Source organism: Camelus ferus, chromosome 15 (genome assembly GCF_009834535.1).
Source record: "Camelus ferus isolate YT-003-E chromosome 15, BCGSAC_Cfer_1.0, whole genome shotgun sequence".
Classification (NCBI taxonomy): Eukaryota; Metazoa; Chordata; class Mammalia; order Artiodactyla; family Camelidae; genus Camelus; species Camelus ferus.
In genome coordinates this window covers 54,710,085-54,731,389 of record NC_045710.1, presented here as the reverse complement: position 1 = coordinate 54,731,389, position 21,305 = coordinate 54,710,085, and the positions used below count along the sequence as shown (strand labels likewise).

At 40.7% G+C, this 21,305-nt stretch overlaps 1 protein-coding gene across 3 annotated transcripts in view; it reads left to right on the top strand.

The window, feature by feature from the left end:
- Positions 1-19,044, top strand: part of STAMBP (STAM binding protein) — a 41,401-nt gene extending 22,357 nt beyond the window's left edge. Inside the window, exon 11 of one of the 3 annotated variants that reach the window (XR_004326427.1) lies at positions 18,193-19,044. The gene's annotated coding sequence lies outside the window, so the exon portion shown is untranslated. Of the gene's footprint in view, positions 1-2,075; positions 3,839-8,978; positions 9,296-18,192 lie in introns of those variants that run through there. The other 2 variants (XR_004326429.1, XR_004326428.1) reach the window with 2 other exon arrangements.
- The last annotated feature ends 2,261 nt before the right edge of the window (positions 19,045-21,305 follow it).

Sequence of the window (21,305 nt, the reverse complement as noted above, 5' to 3'; positions counted from 1 at the left end):
AAATCTAAATGTAACCTTTATTCCAAACTTTCTACATATGGCCACATAAAGCTCTTACCCCTGGCTACACGTTAAAATAGCTGGGGAGCTTTTAAAAAAAATGCTGGTACCCGGCCTCCCCCCCCCCCCCCCCAGTGAAATCCCTATCTCTGGAATGGGACCTCAGACATTGCTTGGGCTTGGTTTTGGTTTTGGTTTTTCTTTCAATCTGCTAGGCATCTCAAGTGCAGCCAGGGTTGAAAGCCTCTGCACTAGTCATTTATCCGTAAGAATTGTGAGCTCTCATGTCTCTGTGCATCATAGACATTCAGCAAGTGTTCATTGAGCCAAAGTGAACTGTATCACAGATTGCAACCACATTGATCACCTACTGTGTACCGAATGGCCACGTTGTCTTGCCTCTGCACCTGTGCACAGGAAGTCTCAGTGAGTGGCTGGGCGGGTGCAGGAAATCAGCCTGCAGAAGCCCTCCTCACACCTGTCTAGCCACAGCAGAGGCACTTTGCACAGGCCAGCTTCAGTGTCTCGCTTCACCCCACCTCTGTGGAAGAGACGTGGTATCAAGCCAGCCCGCAAGGAAGCAGAGAGACTGGGAGGCCAGTGAGAGAAAAGAAGCCAGAGGTGTAGGGAAAGGAGGAAAGGAATATTGTGAATAAAAGGGACTCAGACCACAAAACCCAAGGAAAGATGCTGATATTGAAAGGCTAACAACTGCTCAGTGAAGAGACTGACTTCTGGGCTGCTGAACGCCTTTCCACTCTCCCGGGCCACACAAGTGCCATGCTTACTGGTCTGGGCTGAGTGAGGAGAGAGAAGCAGTTTCTGGTTGTATCCCAGTTGGCTTCAGAGGCACAGGCCCTCCCAAGTGCCCTGGGCCAGGTGCAGGGCCTGGTGAAGCTGCTTTGCTGGGGGCCAGGCTTGGGCTGGGTTTTTTCAGATGATTACTCTCAGGTACTCCTAGTTCAATGCCACCAGAGGAAGAAGAAACCACTGAAGCCTTTATAATGCTCTCTTGGGTACCAGATACCTTAAAAGGCAGCACGGGAGAAGCATCCCCTAGTGGGGCCCGTGTCATGGTGGATATTTGTTGCTTGAGAGGCAAGGGTTTCAACTTTCATTTGGCACCCCAGAATTTAAAGTCATAATGCCTATCGCCTTTGACTGTTGATCACATCTGGGTTTCAGTTACCCTAGTAGAAGGAGAAATTTTTCATGTGGGGATTAACAGGAATGGAGACGGCTAAGAGCAAAGCTTTACTGACTTGAAGACTCAGTGAATCCTGCAACTTTGGTCTGTTTCGCATGGACTTTGGGACCAGTTTTAGGACCAGACCAGGTGTCGATCCCTAGAAAACAGTCTGTCAGTTGGTATTGTTCCTACCCATCTCTGCCATATTTCAGTGTGTTAACCCCACCTGGATTTGGAGACAGGTTTATTCAAGAATCTTTCAAACCTGTGAGCCCAGAGTGGAACTTCAGAGGCAAGGCTCTTTCTTCTTGTGAGGAGCTTTGCTTGGGACACAGAGAAGGCCTGTTGGATCAGGACCACTGGAACATTCTCCTCTTGAAAGGAAGTGCCAGGTTGAACATTTAAGACTTTGCTTCTGGGTCCAGCTGTTCATTCACCAGCAAGTCAGCACCCCAGACTTCTTTAAATCTATAAAATGGGACCAGCCTAATATGCCTACCTCAGATGAGGGCAGAATGAACTCCATGTGCAACTCGGAGCTATAAGATGCTGTCAATACTTCAAGTACTTGTTATTTATATCTTTGAAAATGTTAGAGTTGAGGTGCCTTTGCTTCCGCCTACCCCACCTCTGCCCCATCCAACTTCCAGCTAGAGCTTCACATCCTCGATCACTGACTGGGCCCCAGCTCCAGATATCTTTTCTGGTCTGCCCAGATCTTCTGAGCTGAGAAACTGAGAGCCCCAAGAGCCAGAAGAAACATTCCAAATTTCTACTCATTTTCCCTAAGACCCAGAGTAGAGCCAGGACCTAAAGAGAGTTCACAGTCTCTCTCACCATCAGGTCCCTCCTACTCTTGTTTGAACCTCCCACTTTTGTTTTCCAACTACTTCTTGAGGTGAAAGAAGAGGAAGAGAACTCTGATCCTCTTCACAGAAGTCTTCACTCCTTCCTCCAGGGTTGAATAGTTTGTTAACCTTTGCCTACTTGGGGTTGGAAGCAGGGCCTTACACTTACAGAATATGCCCAGAATCGTTCATTGTGCCTGTTGGATCCAGAATCCAGCCAAGTCGCACCAAATAACCATGGGCTTTCGTGTCCTTTGGTGATTAATCCTGCTTTCCTTCGGGCTTGGTTCAAGTTCTGCCTCCTTCAGTGTCTTCTCAAACTGGTCAGTTTACTCTGAGGGCTTCCTTCTTTGAACTCCAGTGGCATTTATAGCCTGTTTCCCACAACTTGGAATGTGGTTTTTTTGGCTGGTTTTTTGTAGTGTTTTCTTATTGTCTTCTGTGAGTCGTGTCTCTGAATGTTATGTACACTCATGTCATGTAAAGGTAGGGACCATGTTTGCTTTCTAGCACTGTGTTGAGCCTTTCAGTCAGCATGGTACTTCCTTCCTTGTTTTCACTCAGCCCTTCCTTGGAATAGTGTCCTTAGAAGCCAGCTGGGCCTGTGCCCTAACCTCCACCTTGTGAGAATGCCTTGACTTAGACATTGTGTCCTGGGCCTCAGCTGCCACCCCAGTGTCACCTTGTGCCAGAGGTCTGAATACAAGCAAGAGCAGAGGGAGCCAGCAGTTGAGCCCTGCTTCCGGTTGCCAGGACAGATGGTTGTCAGGAGGGGAAGATGTGCCCACAATAATGGCTGAAAGGGGAGGTCTGAGAGGTGGGAGGAAACCAAGAGACAGTGGTAACAAGGTAAGTTACCACTCTCTTTGTCACAGAAACCAAGGAAAGCAGCAGTCTTAAAAAAGGGGAGGTGAATGGTACCAAATGGTTCAGGAGAGGTTTTCTGGGCTAAGGACCAAGATGAGCCCATGGGATCTGGCAGTTAGCAGAGGTCTTCCCTGACAGCCCCATCTAAAACACGCCCAGCCCGTCACTCTACCACATCTCCTTTACTGTGTACAACACGGTCATTCATTAGCTAGAATTGTCCTGTTTATTTCTAGCTTATATATCTAACGTATATTCTGAAAACAGCAACTTTTGTCTTGTTGACACTTGTATCCTCAGCTCCCAGAATAGTGCCTGACACTCAGTAAGATAGGAATAAATGCACAGATTTATCCAAAGTTTGATTAATGATTTTAAAGATTATATAATTTTAAAATTAACAAATTAATCATAGGAGGTTACTTCTTAGAACATATAAGAAAGAAAGCATGTAAGAAAATTAAAACTACGTATGTAGCCATTTGTCTTTATTTAGAGATGAATGCTACTGCAGTGTCACAAATTAAAGCTTCGAGACTGTCTACGAATTGTACACAGAAAGAAATTTAGAACCTTAAATGCTTTAATTATTTAATAAGAAGGAATCAAAAGATATGAATTAAACATTTGACTCCAATTAGAAAAAAGCATAACAGAATATGCTAGGAAAGCCAGAAGGAAAGAAAGACATATTGAAGCAGATATTGCTGAATTTGAAAATAGGAGATTTGGTAGATAAATTCATGTCATTCTTTGAAAAAAACAATAAACTAGTCAAAGAGGAAAAAATATACAAAAAATTAGAAACGAACCAAGGGGTACAACAGAAAGCCTTACATGTAACTAACTAGGCTAATGAATTTGCTTCTCAATGAAATATATGATTTTCTAGTAAAAAAAAAATTATACACGTGAATGAAATCAAAATTTGTCTTAAGTGGAAGACTTGAAAGACCAACAGTCAATGAAGAATTGGGAAAACGTGTGCAGTATTATCTCCAGATGCTTTTATGAATGAGTTCTTTCAAACTTTCAAGTAACAGATAACTCTCATGCCATTTTTTAATTGTGGTAAGAAAATCACATAACATAAGATTTGCCTTCTTAACCATTTTTAGGTGTACAATTCAGTAGTGTTAAGTGTACTCACACTGTGGAGAAACGTATCTCCAGAACTTTTTCATCTTCCAAAACTGAAACTCTGCACCCATTAAACCACAACTCCCCTTTCCCCACTTCCCCCAGCCCCTGGCAACCACCCTTCTATTTTCTGTTTCAATGAATTTGACTTCTTTAGATACCTCATGTAAGTGGAATCATTTTGTCTTTTTGTGACTGGCTTACTTCACTTAGCATGATGTACTCAAGTCTCATCTATGCTGTAGCATGTGTCAAAACTTCCTTTTTAAGGCTGAATAATATTCCATTGTATGTATATACCACATTTTGTTTATCCATTAATCTGCCAATTGACACTTGGGTTGCCTCTCCTTCTTGGCTATTGTGAATAGTACTTGCGTGGACATGAGTATATAAATATCTCTTGCTGTTTTAAGTGTCGTAGAGCACAGGGAAATAAGAAAACCAACATAGTTCATTTTTGTGAACACAACTCACTAAATTATATTCACATATATTTCACGCCAATCTCCAATACAGATACAAATTTCCTAAATAAAAGCGTTAACAAATTTGTCAACATAGTGGAGGAATAATGTGTCATGACTGCCAGTGTTTATTGCACATCCCCGTTTAGAACCTGTCCTTGACCCCCTAGCTAGTAAGTGGTGGGCTGGGATGGCAGCCCAGGTCTGCCCAACCCTAGAGCCCATGATGCATCTGGCGAGTTTGTTGAGAAGGTAATGTTGGCCCAATGAAAGAAATCCAGTAATATAATGTATCATAGAAGTAGGTCAAAAGGAAAAAAAAAAAAAAAAAAAAAAGACCCAGGGCGCTCTCAGAGAATAAGAAAAGTATTTGAAGATGAGAATCAACATTTATTCTTTATTTTTAAATCTCCTCTAATAGATTAGGGAAGAAAGAAGCTTCATTGTCATGATAAAATATGTCTTCTGAAAAGATACCCAGCATCATTCTTAATAAAGAAATACTATTGGCAGAGACAAGACAGACCCATTTTAAATACTATTATCTAACAGTGTCCTGAAAGGGTAACCTAGCCAACATACTGAAGCAGGATAAAGAGTTTACTGTTGGAAAGGAGACACGGATTTTGGCTGAAAACTTAAGTATCTACCTAAAAACCTGAAGATAATCAATCCTGAAAAAACGGTTAGGCCTAATAAGAGAGAGCAGCAAATTTGCCACTAAAAGGTATATGTAAAATGCCTAAAACAGCTTTCCAATACAGGCAATAGCCAGTTGTGACTGGGGGTGCTGATGGAGAATCTCAGTTACCCTAGCAACCAAAACTATAAAGCACCTTGAATAAAATTAACAGGAAGTGTGCAGGACTTCCATAAAGAAAACTAAGCTTTGCAGAGGAGTATGAAGATAACAAATGCAAAGATAGGTAGGCTGTATTCCATGAGGGGAAGACTTAATACTTCAAAGATGTCAACTCTCCTTTAATTAATCCATAGATTTAAATGCACGTCTATACAAATTTCATTTTTTAACTTGAAAAGGGTATTCTAAAATTAATCTGGAATAAGTGAAATAACCATTTTTAAAAATGGAAAGAAGAATGTTAGAAATTTTATTACCAGATAACTTACTATAAACTTATAAGTTAAAATAATAGTGTACAGGTAGAGGACTAGATTAGGAATTAGCAAGCTTTATTGTTCAAGAAGGCAAGGCAGTGCTGTAGACAGCACGGACCGTGTTCTGCTGCAGTTGTGCTTGGTACGATGCCACTGGCTTTTTTTAAGGCAAAGTGAGGTGAAGAGAGGAGACTGTGAGGGGTAGGAAAGCTAACTACAGGGACTGGCCTGAGGAATACCTAAGAATAGTCTTACTACCTTTAGTCTAGGTGATGTTTCCACTTCTTTCATCCACCAATAACCCATTACTTTTCCAACACAAGTAACATCCTACATTCCCCCTCAGGCCCAGGAAAAGGACAGAAATAACCCTTGGACCACTGCGGGAGTTCTTTTTTGGAAGTGCCGAAGGCCACAGAACTCCAAATGAGTGGTGTCACACTTCCAAACCCACACCCAACCCCAGGGCAATACCGCCTTCCTAAAATATATACCGATACATGTCTTCATAAAACTATGAGAAAGAAATACAACAACATTTTTAAAATTAATTTTCTGTAGGTGATAGAATGATGGCATGATTGCTCTTGCTTTCCCCTCTATACTTTTTTGAATTTTCCAAATATTCTACAGAGAACATTGCTTTCATAATTGAGCAAAAAGGACAATACCTACTATTTTCAGAAACCAAAGCTCCACTGCCCCTTCAATGTGGGAATCCAGCCAAGACCTTATTCTTGAACAGCATCAGTGAAAGGGCCTTAGGAATGCTCTTGGGCACAGCAGCAAAGGCTTGTCATATATGGAAAGCTTCCACGAGGATGACCTCACCCCTGGAACCCATTCAACGTAAACTCTGCTGCAAGGGCTAGCGGAAGAGCTTTGGGCAAAACCTGGAGGGTGGAAAGCCGAGAGAGAATTGACCTAAAGAAGACAGACGCTCTGGGCTGTGGCCTGAAGCGCTCCTGTGTACCCATCGGGGCTTGTTAGCAGACCTCTGTGCTTAGTTCCTAGGGGAGGGTTCCTTCTCCCCATCTCACCTCCTCCAAGAAAGAGCTCCCACAGCGGCCCAAGGGTGATTCCTAGCTTTTTTCCTGGGCCTGAGTGAGAATGTAGGATGTTACTTGTGTTGGATAAACAGTGATGGGTTATCAGTGGGTGAAAGAAGTGAAAACATCACCTCTAGGAAGACTATTTTTAAATTTTCCTCAATTATCCCCTGCACTTAGGTTCCCTACGCCTCTGTCTCCTGTCTTCATTTCACTTTGCCTTAAGAAAGACAATTCCAAATACCAAAGCACAATTCCATCAAAGTCTGGTTCCTACCGTGCATAGCACTGACCCCCTTCCCACCTTGGACAGCGCTTGACCCCCTGCCCTCCCTACTTAAGCATCTGTGTCTGTAACTGCTTTCACCCAGCTTCGTATTCTACCCCTTTCCCCTGGCTTAGGAGTTTTACGCTAGTTTTCATTGAACCATGGTAGACTCAGGATAGGCTCACACCGATACTTTAGTTTCCAGTCTCGGTGTAGCTCTGTAAGCACACAGCCTCTGATACGGCCCTTGGGGCTTCAGTGTGGTCTAGGAAGAGGACATGTGATGAGAGCAGAATTCTGTGCTGCTTTGAATTATTTTCATTGTACTGACAGAAAATTCAATTCAGACTGTTCAGGCACAGTGTCATCAGGGCACTCATTTTGTGTTCATCTCTTGGCTCTTACGTACTCAGTGTTTGTTCATTCAGTTAGGTTTTTCCAATATGGTAGCTTTGACAGCTATAGGTTTATAGCCTATCATCTTGGTAAATCCAGCAGGGAAAAAGAGAACTTCTGTGTCCAACAGTTCCAACAAGTCCTGGAACTGAGTCATTGGGTTATGACTTTGGTCATGACTTCATCCTCAGACCCGTCACTGTGCCCCAGGGGATGGGATGCTTTGATTGGCCAGACCTGGGCTGTGTGTCCAAACGCCATCTGAACCGCATGCACTGGGTGTGGGGGAACATTCATTCTGCAAAGGAAAATCATGATGGCATTAAGGGAAGAATGGTTGCTGGGCAGCAAAAGCAACAGATACCTATGATATGTGCCCAGGAGAAAAAGCTAGGACCTGCCATCACCACTGTGGGCACAAAGACCCAAGATGAGCAAGCTAATGAAATACAAATGGAAACACCAGTGCTGCTGGCTTTAGATAAAAGCAGCTGGACTATGGGTTAGTAACCCTTTCACTCCCCAAAAGGTGGGTCACACCTTCAGGCCATGGATCATTCTTCTATTTAATTTGCATTTATTGAGCACCTACTGTGTGCAGAGCCCTCTTCAAAATACACAGGAAGTAAATCCTATACTCTTTGTCTCCAGGGAGAAAATAATAGAGTAAGAAAAAGAAACCATACTCCCGTGAAATAGCACAAGAGCAATTTCTTCGTAATCGATGACTGTACACAGAATGAGCACCAGCTCTATGCAGGAGTATTGAGGGAACCCAAGTTAGGGAGAAACCCAAGTTTTCATCTTAATTTATACTCTATTTATAATAATTCTTTTTTTTTTTGTATTTCACTTTTAATTCTCTCAACAAATATTTACTGTGTGCCTTCTAAGTGCCAAGCCCCATGTTATACTCCGGATACCTAGTTAGAAAGGTTTTCTAGGATGTGTAAAATATTTCAAAGAGAAAATAAATTGAACATAAGGACAAAGGAATATAGACTACAGGGCTACAGCAAAGTGGATCCAGTAATAGAGCAAAAAAAGCAAAACATAATCACTTACATTCCCACCATGGGTAGGCCACATGATGTATAATGTCATAAATAATGTAAACACCTGTATATAAGCCCAAACAGCACACAGAGGGTTCCGTTTTTCCATATAAAGATGGCATCTCTCTGACGCACAAGAGTTAGTAAAAGTAATTCTACTGGAACGCGGAGGGTGGGGGCAGGTCGTGTAGTTCAGCTCAGATGCCTAGCTGTCTGTTAATCGGCTTAACCTAGGGATGTATTTTGTCATATCTGGACTCAGATGGACTGCATGGATTCTAAACAACTCCAGGTTTCTCTTTGGTGACATTTTAGTTAGTATGTAGTGACAGTGAACTTGGAATTGTGATCTTTGGCCAAGTGCCTGGAATTCAGCTGCCATTCTTTTTTTTAATGGTGGGGAGGTAATTAGGTTTTTATTTATTTACTTATTAATTATTTTAGTGGAGGTGCTGGGGATTGAACCCAGGACCTTGTGCATGCTAAGCACACACTCTACCACTGAGCTATGCTCTCCCTCTGCTTAGCTGCCATTCTTCACTGGGGGCTAAGTAAGACGGTTTTTGTTTTGTTTTAATAGAGCTCATCAAGGTGGAGTAAGAGAGCCCGCCACCCACTTAGCACATCGATTCCCACTTTACAGCAGAAAAGAGACTTGCAGTAACCACAAAGGGTTTCTGTACAGCAAATTTGGGGAATCAAACTTGGACAATGTGGTTGTCTCCTCATTTATGAACTTGGCAATAACATGGGACGACTTACCCAGGTAATAGCCTTAGTGTTAGATATTTTGATCTGTAGCCCTTCTTTCTGTCGCAATTAGCTGGTAGGGTCTGTTGTATATAGAGACCATTCCTTGTCCAGGAAAATAAAGCCATATATCATCAGAGTAAAAAAGAATGTCTCCTTTTCCTTTTTTTTAATAGCAAGAAGCTATGCAACTAACTCATCCAAAGGTAGTATCAGATTTTTTTTTTAAATAAGTGGAAAAATACTAGTGTCAGAACTCAGCCTGGTTCAGCCCTCAGGAAAGTTGTTCCCCCCCGTTCTGGCCCGTGAAGCAGGATAGCAGTGGCGAATCAATTTGTCTGTGGCCCAGACTGAGGAAAGATCAATAAAAGTTGCAGGCAGTTTGATATTATTCCTGCCACTGTAGGCAAACATTATAGCAGTGGCCGGTGGTGGAATTACTGCTTAAAGACCAGATGGTTCCGTATGTCAAATGCTGATCTGAGAATCCTGGATTGACATGAATTGTTAAGGAGCTGGCATAGAGTTTAGGTTAAAAAATGGACTTTTAATTTGAGCTAGGAGAGGCACAGGTTGTCCTTACTCAAGGAAAAGAACCTGGACTCTGGGTCTAGTTAGACAGAACTAAGTCCAAGGAGTAAAATAGTGAATAATAAACACGATTAATAAATAAAACTGGGGTTTGGAGCCCATCATTCAGAAGGACCATTAAGAACTCGAGGCAAAAAGTCCCTATGGATGCTCTACTTAAGCTCAAGTTTTACTGTTGTCTGGGCAACGGAGAACCATAACTGGGCTCCAGTCAGAGACTGGCCTCATGTTTATAAAAACTGGGGCTGTTGATCTTGTTTCAAGAGAGCCGAGGAAGTGAACTTCCTAGGTGTTACTCAGTGTTTGGTCCCATGCAAGCTCGCTTCCCAGGATAACCGCTCAAAAACCTCTTCCAGAGTCTGCCCTTGTTGCCAGATTCCATTCTCACCACAAGATATTATTGAAGTAAAATATTTTCCCAGTTTTATTGCAATATAATTGACAGACAGCAATATATGTTTAAGGTATTAAACATAATGATTCAACTTACATACATGAAATGACGACCACAGTAGGTTTAGCGAACATCCATCATCTCATATAGAAACAACATTAAGGAAATAGAAAAGGCAGCCAAAATAGCTCACTTGGGAGAGTGTTAGATTGAAGAAACGTTTTTTAAAAAATGTATTTTTTCCTTGTGATGAGAACTCTTAGGAGTTACTTAGGAGAGTTGTTACTCTCCTAACAACTTTCATTTGCAACGTACAGCAGTGTTCATTAGCATGTTGTACATTGCACCCCTCGTACTTACTTAAAACCGGAAGTCTGTACCTTTCGATCACCTTTATTCAATTCCCCCTCCCTCACCTCTGGTAACCTCTGATCGCTTTTTCCATGAGTTTGTTTATTTGTTTTTGAAGTATAATTGAGCTGCACTATGTTAGTTCCTGGTACACAACGGAGTGATTTGGTATTTCTGTGCATCTCAAAATGAACCTCATGATAAGTCTAGTGGTCATCTGTCAACATATGATGACGTTACAAGATCATTGACTGTTTTCCCCACATGGTGTACTTCATACCTGTGACATTTGTTTTGTAACTGAAAATCTGTACCTCTTCATCTCCCTCACCTATATCTCTCCTCCCCTCCCACTGGGGTAAAATATTTTTAAGACAGTGAAAATGTATCCTACACCTTAACTTTTATGAGGTCCTGAGTGACTTTCCTAATTCGGTTTTTCACAACTTCTCCATGAAAGGTTATTCTGGCTACCCAAGAGTTCTTTAACCAAAGGCAGGAGATGTAGGAACTGTATTTGTGGTACCATTTTGAAAATTAAGACTGATGGGTTCTAAATTATTTGCATTATGTTGTTACGGGAGAACCTCCCTTTCAGAACGCTACACGTGATGCTTCCACTTGTTCTCAGCTAGTACCAAATTGCAAATATATTTTTTGCCCTCAGCCCTAGGGGAGGGCGTTGAACTGAGGTTAAGAGCCAGCTCCAAAGCTAAATTGACCTGGGATGGATTCCCGGCTTCCTCACTTACTGCCCAAGTCACTTCAGTAAGTGCCTTACCCTCCCCTGCTTCAAAGTCCTCAGCTCTATAAAATGTGAAAAATACATTTAAATGTAGGAATGCACACCCAGGGCCCAGCACAATTTGTAGCACACAGACTCAACTCGGTAAACAGCAGCTATTGACCATAGCAACAATACCGACAACAACAAGGCCTAAGGCCAGTAGTTCACCCCACGTCGCCCTTTGGGGGCTCTGGGCTTTCGGTGGGGGGGGGAACATCCTTGCCTCCCTAGAGAGATGGGCAGAGGATCCTAACAGCCCAGGCTCAGCTGAGGCCCGGTGCGCTGAGACCTCTCCCAGGGAAACCACACCCCCTAGTCACAGAATGAAGGAGGGTGGCATCCTGCTTTCATTTAAAAGACGCCCTTCTGGGTGGGCAGGCCTGAAGTGTCAGGTAGAGCCTGACTTTGAAGAACCATCCAGCAGGGAGGCTGTACCAGCTCTGCTTTGAAAGCCCTCCAGTGCCCCTTCCCACATCCTCCTCTCTAGCTCCCCCTGTGCCGCCAGGAGGAGGATAATGGCCTGGGGCACCGCAGCTCAAGGGCTTGCCGGGGAGGGATGAGTGCGGGAGTGGGGGAGGGGACTGCCCGATGACAAGGAAGGGAAGGAACGGGGATCTTGGGGCACCTTCCGGGCCAGCCCATGGCTCAGTGCTCGTAGAAAGTGGAGAGGGGTGTGTAATCCATTTCTAGCTCCTCCAGAGCTGGGGTCGTCGCTGAGGGCTGGCAGGAAAAGGCGTGTATGTTTTTACTCAGCTGACTGGTAGGTTTCAGAGTTCTTCCTTCGGCTGTCAATTCTCCATTTAGCACTGACTGTCCAAATACTTGCTTTCTCGTAGCAATCGCATGCAGGGTTTTCTGTATGTTCAGTGCAAACTGCTTCCCCCTCCAACTCCACACTTTTTTTAAAAAAAGATTTTGGTTTTGGAGAGGTAATTAGGTTTATTTATTTATTTTAAGTCTTATTTATTTTTAAAATGGAGGTACAGGGGATTGAACCCAGGACTTTGTGCATGCTAAGCACACGCTTTACCACTGAGCTATAGCTGCCCCTCCACACTTTCTCCATGTGGGAAATTTGGTCTAGTTCAAACACTTTCACCCTCCCTTATCCCCATCTAGGGACACACCCTCCAGGGGTACACCCACAGCCTTTCTCTTGGATTAGGTAATTGGCAAGAAGGCTCGGTCCCAATCACCTTCCCTGTGCCCACTGGACCTGTGAGGACACTCCAAGTGGGGGGTGTCCAGTCTGCTCCACAGACTTCACCGTCTGCCTCGTCTCAGATGCGCTCAGGGCTGATCAATACAGCCACTGTACTGGCAGACGCCCAAAAGGAGATGGGGAGCTGTTGTGGGCACCTGGATCTTCCTCTGGGAATCCCCCTTACTTGGCAGGGGATTGCTTACTTGCAGCCCTCCCCTCCTCACAGAGAAAGGAGAGGGTCCCTTCTCACCATAACACTGCCCTCCCCACAAGGCTGAGAACTCCAGCCAGGACGGTTCAGTCTCCTCTCCATAGTTTTCTCACATAGGCGTCTGGAGGCAGGGCTGCTCCCAGAAGGTAGGGTGGCTAAGCTGCCCCTCAGTGAGCCCGGGGGAGGTGCTGGGCTCTGTGTTTTGGCCATCTCCTAGAGCTTGCTGTTTGCAGCTGGGACCATAGTGACGATCCAGGGAAACAAAAATGTTCGCTCAACGTTCAGTACACAGAGACGATTTAATCCTGTTGTTTGAATCCTCTTAAATCCTCCCTGATATTTCATCTCTTTGTTCTATCAGTTACTGAGAGTTTTCTCAGTGTTAAAAAATCTCCCAGTGTGATTGCAAATTTGTCTATTTCTCCTTTTTGTTTGGTCAACTTTTGCTCTCACTCTGTGTGTGTGCGTGTGCGTGTGCGTATTAGGTGCACATAAATGTGGAATTGTTATATTCTCTGGTGGCCTGACCCTTTTATATTATAAAATGTTTCTTTATCTTTATGACTGCCCTAAGACCTACTTTGATCTTAGTATAAATTTCTTTTGAGGAGTGCTTCTTATTTTATTTCTACTGAATCTTTGCATTTCAGGTGTATCTCTTACAAGCAGTAGGTTGTCAATTTAATATCATTAAATATCCAGTCAAACAATCTTAATCTTTAAATAAGAATATTTACTCAATTTAAGTTAATGTAATTCCTGATCTATCTGGGCATCAGATTACCACCTTACAATTTGTTTTCTTTTTTTCTCACCTGTTTTATCTTTCTTTTTTTCTCCTTACTTGATTTCTTTTGAATTAATGGAGTATCTTTTTTCTTTATCTTAGTTGTTTTCTCCTCTATTAGCTTAGTAGTGATATATCCTTTTCCTTTTAGAGACTACCCTAGATATTATAACATTCACCCTTGACTTACTAACATGTCATGCAAAACAGTAACTTCCCTCCTTCCAAGACAACATGAGGAACTTAGAACACTTCAGCCCCATTTATCCCCTCCCGACTTTGTTGTGTATTATAATTCTATGTATATTTTACATATATTTTAAAGCCCACAAGACATTATTATTTTTGTTCTGTACAGTCAATATTCATGCAATACTAACCCTTTTCATTGTTCTCCATTTGTTCCTGAACTTCTGTGCCTCCTACAGGGATAATTTTCCTTCTGCCTAAAGAATTCTCCATAAGGCAATATACACACTGTTAGCATCTCTGGAAATTTCTTTATTTTGCCTTCATTTTCCAGGATAATTCATAGGTTATATAATTATAAATCACATCTATTTTCATTCAGCATTTTAAAGATATCATTCCATTGTGAAAAGTCAGCTGTAAGTCTTACTGCTGTTCTTCTGAAGGTAACATTTTCCCCCAGTTGCTTGTAAATTACACTCTATCTTAGTTCCACTATGATGTGTCTAAGAGTGATTTTCTTTGTATTTATCCTACTTGCGATACAGAGTACTTCTTGAATCTGTAGCTCGATTGTATTTCATCCGTTTTGGAAATTTCTTGACATTATTTTTCAATTTTTTTTTTTGTCTCTTTCTTTTGCTCTTCTTTTTCTAGGATTGCAATTATACATGTTAGATCTTTTCACCATATTCTAAATCTCTTTTTTGTATTTTTCCTATTTTTCCAAAATATGGATCATCTGTGATCTATTTTTATTGTTTGCTTTTTTCTCTTTCAGTCCTGTTTCCTGGTATTCCTGATAATTTTTCAATTGAATGCCAGATACTGTGAACAAATATTTGTAGAGGCTTTTAATAGTGTTATCTTCCTCTGGAGAGGATTTACTCAAAATTTTGGCAGGTAGAGATCACCTTATTCCAGCCTGGAATTGAACTTATTTTAATCTGGATGCAGTGTTTGTGAGGCCTGGACTGTTTTTGGCTTGCTCTTATTCCCTAGAGCATGTTTTTTTTTTATGGAACCTACATTAGTTAGAGTTGTCCAAAGAAATAGATTAGAGCGTGTGTGTGTGTGTGTGTGTGTGTTTGTGTGTGTGTGTGTGTGTGTGTGTGTGTGTACCTACAGCCAGCAGGCTGCAGACCCAGGGAAGAATTGCAGTTTGAGTCCGAAGGTGGTCTGCTGGCAGAATTTTCTCTCCCAGGAAGATCAGTGTTTTTCTGTTAAGGCCATTGACTGAATGGATGAGACCCACTCACACTACAGAAGATAATTTGCATTACCCAAAGTCTACTGATTTCAATATTAATCTCATCTAAAAAATTCCTTCACCCCAAAACGTCAGTTAATATTTGACCAAATATCTGGGAATTGTGGCCGAGCCAAGTTAACCCACAATGTTAACCATCACGGGTCCCGTTGGAGAGCCTGGAGTGTTCGATGGTACCCCTTCCTCCGCGATGGGCTCTGAACGCCAATATTTTTCTCCCTAGCCTCATAAGTCTGCCTGAAGTACTGATAAGCTTCTCATTCTCTTAGTTACTTCTTCTTGCCCAATTTCTTGACCTCTGTTCTGTGCTGCTTAAACACTGAAAGATGTCTCAAGAGGAAAATGGCATAGAGTTTCAGCCTCACCCAAATGAGTTTTCTCTCTCTAGAAACCCAGCCTCTTTTGTCCTGTCTGTTTTGGTAGTTCTCTGGTGACTTCATACAGGTGTTTTCATGTTTTATCCAAGACAGGGGATCACTGAGATGCTGAAAAGACATTTTATTAAATCTAACCCCCTAATTAGTAACTCTTCATAAACCTATAGTGGAACAATACTTCCATCATGTGAAAAATAATGTGTATTATATCGAACAATATTTAATAGGGAAGCGCTAGAGTACAGTCCTTGGTGGGTACTGGGAGCACGCTTCAGTATTACCTGTGTAACTAACGGAACTCAGCGGCCCGGGTCCCACCTCAGATTTAATGAAGCAGAACCCGTGGGGGCTGTAGGGGGTGGTTAAGGACATTGAACTAGAGGCATTCTCATTAAAGACCAGGATGCCATTTGTAAGAGCAAAACATTAAACGTTGTTCTGAGTGTTCTACATAGTGAAATAAAAATAAGAAACTAAATAAAAAGTAGAAATATTGTTTGAAATAAATATTATTTTCAGATGATGTTACCTGCTCAAAAAAAAAAACCCTTCAAAAGAACGAGAGTTTAGCAAGATAATTAGGTATGTGTGTATAATAATATAGTATATATGTATATAATAAAATGTATATTTTCCTATATGTCAGTAACCACATAGAAAATATAACACAAATGTTAACATAATGGCATCCAAAAATGTAAAAACCTAGTTTGAAAAACAGAACTGTGCAGGATCTATATGATGAAAACTTGGAGATGTTATTAAGGAACATAAAGAAAGTTTTGAATAAATGAAAAGACAGAAAGTCCAACAATGTAAAGGTATAAACATTTTCTAAATTCATACATAAATTCAATGTAACCAATTAGGACCTCATCTTTCTCAGGGGATGTGGAAAGAGAATTTCACAAAATGATTTTTTACAAGTTTTTCTAGAAAATAAATGAACAATAATAACCAAGAAATGTTTGAAAGAGAATGACAATGCAATATTTACTTCAGCAGATGTTAAAACCTAGCGTTATATTTAAAACGGTGAGGTATTGGTGCAGAAATAGGCAAATAGGGGGAACAGAATATAGAACGAGAGAGTATTTTAAATTATGGAGATGATGTTGACTAGTTGATAAATGATGCTGACTAGTTAACAAATAGTCTTGGGTAATAGACTTAAGGGAACAGGGGAGACGGGAGTTTGATACCTACCTCTTGTTTACATTAGAATAAATTTCAGCTGGACGAAATAAAGATTTCAGTATAATAAATGAAATAACAAAAGTGCCAGAATAAAAACTGTAGGTGAATATTTACATAATTGTAAGTAGAAGACATTATTTATATTTTTAACATTTTTTATTGATTTATAATCATTTTACAATGTTGTGTCAAATGCCAGTGTAGAGCACAATTTTTCAGTTATACATGAACATACACATATTCATTGTCACATTTTTTTCTCTGTGAGCTACCATAGATCTTGTATATATTTCCCTGGAAGACATTTTTTAAAACATGGCCCAAAGATACATACCATGAATGATAAACAGATACTATTATGTCCAAAGTTAAAACTAGTATTTTCACTAGTGCTTAATTTGGGAGGATTTTTGACTGGGAGAGGTTACATGGAAACCTGATATGGGTAGTGATTATATGGGTATAAATACTCATTGAGCACTTAAAATTTTGTGTACTTTCCTTTATGTGTGTTATCCTTCAATTAAAAATTTTAAAGTAAAACTATTTGGGAAAAGATATCATGAAAATAATTTTTAAAGAAATGAAAATTTAGAATAAATATTTGCAACATTCACAACATACAAATATTAATATCTTAAATATATAAAGAGTTACTGTAAATCAATAAGAAAAGGTTAGCACTCTGATAGAAATGTAAACAACTCAAACACACAATTCACAAAAGAAGAGATACAAATTAACAATAAATAATAAAAGATGCATAACTCACTAATTAATAACCAGATAAACGCAAATTGAAACCCAGCACTATTTTTCACCTAATTAGGTTGTGAAGATTAAAAGGTTTGATGTTCTGCAGTGGGATTCTAAGTGAGCACTCTTGTACCTGAGGGGAGAATAAATTGCAATTACTTTCTGAAGGTCTGGCTTAGCAAAATGATTTATAATTAAAATGTACATCCTACTTCACCGAGAAATTTCTCCTTTTGGAATGATCGAAGGAGATAATCCCACAACACAAACATAAGTAACAGCGTATTCATCACAATATTGTTTATAATAGTGACAAAGTGGAAATTACTTATACAGCCAGTCAGTAAAGGACTAGTTTGATAAGTACATTGAAATATGTGCAGCCAATAAAATAGATGATGATGAAAATCTAAGGACATAGGAAAAAGAAAAATTCCAAGACATTTTGTTAAGTGATAAAAGTGAGGCTTGTTTATTTCTTCATTTAACAAATAGCTATTTCTTAAGGGCCCACAGGTGTCAGGACCTCCTCTAGTCATAGGGAATACAGCAGTGGGCAGAAAAGCAAAGAACAATTCCTTTTGTTGCCTCCCCAGAGCTGATGTTCTAGTAGCAAATGAAAGATAATTAAAAAATGAAATACATTTTGTAGTATATACCAGTGTGTAGGGATGTACAGTGTGTACAGTAGGATAGCTGTGCCTTTGAATTGAAGAATGTCTGCCAAGAGCTTAGTTCACAATGGTTATCTGGATGGTGGGGACTTCTATTTTCTACTTCATATTTTTTTTTCCTGAAAAGTTTTGAATAAGTACTCTTTTTAAATGAGAAGAAAATGAATGAATTTCTATTTTGACAAAAATAAAATGGCAAAATTTTATTTTAAAGAGGGCCTGAATAAATGATATTTGCTATTTCCTTCCCTCAAAGAATTGAATAGATCAACAACTGTGAAGTGCAAGAAAATTTTTGACAGGAAAAAGAAGTGCTCAAATGCAAATCAAAACCACAATGATGTGAAGCAATAGGAACTCTACAAAATGTTACAGCCACTTTGGAAAGCAGTTTGGAAATTTTTTACAAAACCAAACATGCTCTCATCATATGATCGAGCAATTGCAATCCTGGTATTTACTCAAATGAGTTGAAAACTTACGTCCACACAAAAACCTGCTCAAGGATGTTTAGAGAAGCTTTATTCAAAATTGACAAACTTGGAAGCATCAAGATGTCCTTCAGTAGGTGAATGGATAAACTGTGGTACATCCAGACAATGGAATATTTTTCACCACTGAAAAAGAAATGAGCTATCAAACTATCAAGAGACATGAAGGAATCTTAAATGCATATGACTGTGAAAGAAGCCAGTCTGAAAAGGTTATATACCGTACAATGCAAACTATATGGCGTTCTCGAAAAAGCAAAACTGTGGAGACTATAAAAAGATCAGTGATTGCCAGGGGTTGGAGGGTGGGGAGGGATGAATGGGTGGAGCACAGAGGATTTTTTAGGACAATGATTCTATCGTTTATGATGCTGTAATGATGGATACATGATACTACACATTTGTCAAAACCTATAGAATGTACAACACCAAAAGTGAACTCTAATGTAAACTACGGACTTTGGGTGATAATGATACGTCATTGTAGTTTCATCAGTTTTAACACACGTACCACTCTGGTTGGGGATGTTGCTATGGGGAAGGCTATGCATATGTGGGGGAAAGGGATGTATGGGAAATCTCTGTACTTTCGGTTCAATTTTTCTATAAACCTAAATTACTCTAAAAAATAAAGTCTATTTAATTTTTTTAAAAATACACAATGAGATACCACCTCACACCTATAAGGATGGCTATTTTCAAATAATGTTGGTGAGGAAGTGGAGAAATTGGAACCCTTGTGTACAGTTGGTGGGAATGTAAAATGGTGTAGCTGCTGTGGAAAACAGTGTGGCAGTTCCTGAAAAAATTAAAAACAGAATCGCCATGTGGTCCAGCAATTTCACTTTCAAGTATACACTCAAAAGAATTGAAAGCAGGATCTCAAAGAGGTTGGTACGCCCATGTTTAAAGCAGCATTATTCACAGTAGCCAAGAGGTGAAAATAACCCAGTTGTCTCTCAACAGATGAATGGATAAGCAAATCGTGGTACATACGTACAATGGAATGTTACTCAGCATTCTGACACCTGCTACAACATGGATGAACCTTGAGGACATCATGCTGAGTGAAATAAGCCAGTCACACACAAACACAAATGCCGTATGATTCCACGTACATGATGTACCCAGGGTTGCCAAATCCAGACAGAAAGTAGAAAGATGGCTGTCAGCGGGGCTAGGGAGTTGCGGTTTACTGGGTACCGTGTTTCAGTTTTGCAAGATGAAATCATTCTGGAGACTTTTTTGCACAACAAAGTGAATATACTTAATACTACTGTACACTTAAAATGGTTAAGATGGTAAATCTTACGTTATGTCTATTTTAGCACAATTAAAAATAAAATAGAAAATAAAAGAACTAATGATATTATGAAACACAGACACCAAAAAGGAAAGACATCTTGACTGAACTTCAATAAGGCAAATGCCACCAGACAAAACCAAAGAGTAAATGTTAAACTGCGGGGGCCGGGGGGAGGCTATTTGCAGCTATTGCGATAAACAAAAGGCTAATGGTGTCACCAAGGAACTATTCCAAGAACTCTTATAACTCAAAAAGATAAAGCAAACCATCCAATAGAAAATTTTCCACACAGATATACTCACACACGTGCACCAAAGCACAATATATGAAGTTTTATTAATTGCAGCAATGTTTGCATAAGTGAAAAATTGGAAATGACTCAAGATTGCATCATAGGATATTGGTTAAAAATCTTATGATATAGCCCACTATGGAAAACTATGTTAAGATTTTAAAAATTATATGAACTCATTTGAACAGATCCAAGAGTATTATTAAGAGAGCATGACAAATTTCAGAATAGCTGTAAAAACATATGTTGTAACATAATCCCATTTTATAGAGTAATATAAAAGAGGAATAAAAAGTCGGGAGAGAATTCTGAAAGAATACGTATGATACTGTTAAGGGTAGCTAAGCCCTCTCTGACTCAGGTCTGTATGAAATTGTAGGGGACATTTGCTTTCTAAAATACACATTTTTGTATTTTTTTTTAAATTTTTGGCATGATTTTTGAAATCAGGAAAATAACAAAGAAATAACTAATTAAGGGTGGGAATTCCTCATACTATAAAAAACTGAGTACCTCTGGCAGCTGGTTTGGCCTCTGGCCTCCTCCACCTATTTCTATCAAAGCCAAGGCAGTCTTCACCTTTCTAAACTGAGGGCTTCAGTTTATTTAGATAAACTCTGATCTCTGGACTGTTTGGACCCTGAATCACAACCAGTCTCTTTGATTACAGGCTCTTTATTGTTTATAAGCTGACTTTGCCAACCAAGGTGCGAGCGTCCACCCTGGCCAGAGTGCTGAGTGATTAGAAGAGAATGGAGCCAACCTTGACATTGTGAAGGGAAAAAAATGCCCCGACTAGATCCCTGATCAGGTCAGAGAGACTTGCCCCCTGTCCCTGCCCAGGGCGGGAGACTAGGGGGAGCGCACGGCCTGGGCGCCGGCTCTTAGCTGCCTCGCCCGGCCAGGACTGACAGCTCTCTGTCCCTGCTGGACAGCTCCCACTCCATCTGCTGAGTGGCCTGCCCCCACCATCCACAGCGAGGGCTTTTCCAGGGACCTGAAAGACTCAGGGAAGCTTCCCAGAGGGCCCTGGAATTTAGACTCGGCACTGAGCACTCAGGCCAGTGGTCAAAAGATTAGTAAGTAAACCTCATGGTGGCCACAGTGCCCTTTCTCCACATGGGACAATCCCAAGCCTCCATGCAGAGCCTTCCCTAGTCTTTCCTCCGGGTCCTCTCAGCAGCGGCCGCTCCTTCCCCACACCTTCATCTGCTTCAATCCTTCGTGAACGGGGAAGACAGCCTGACACCGAGTCATTGCTCCAGGACAACCCAAACCAC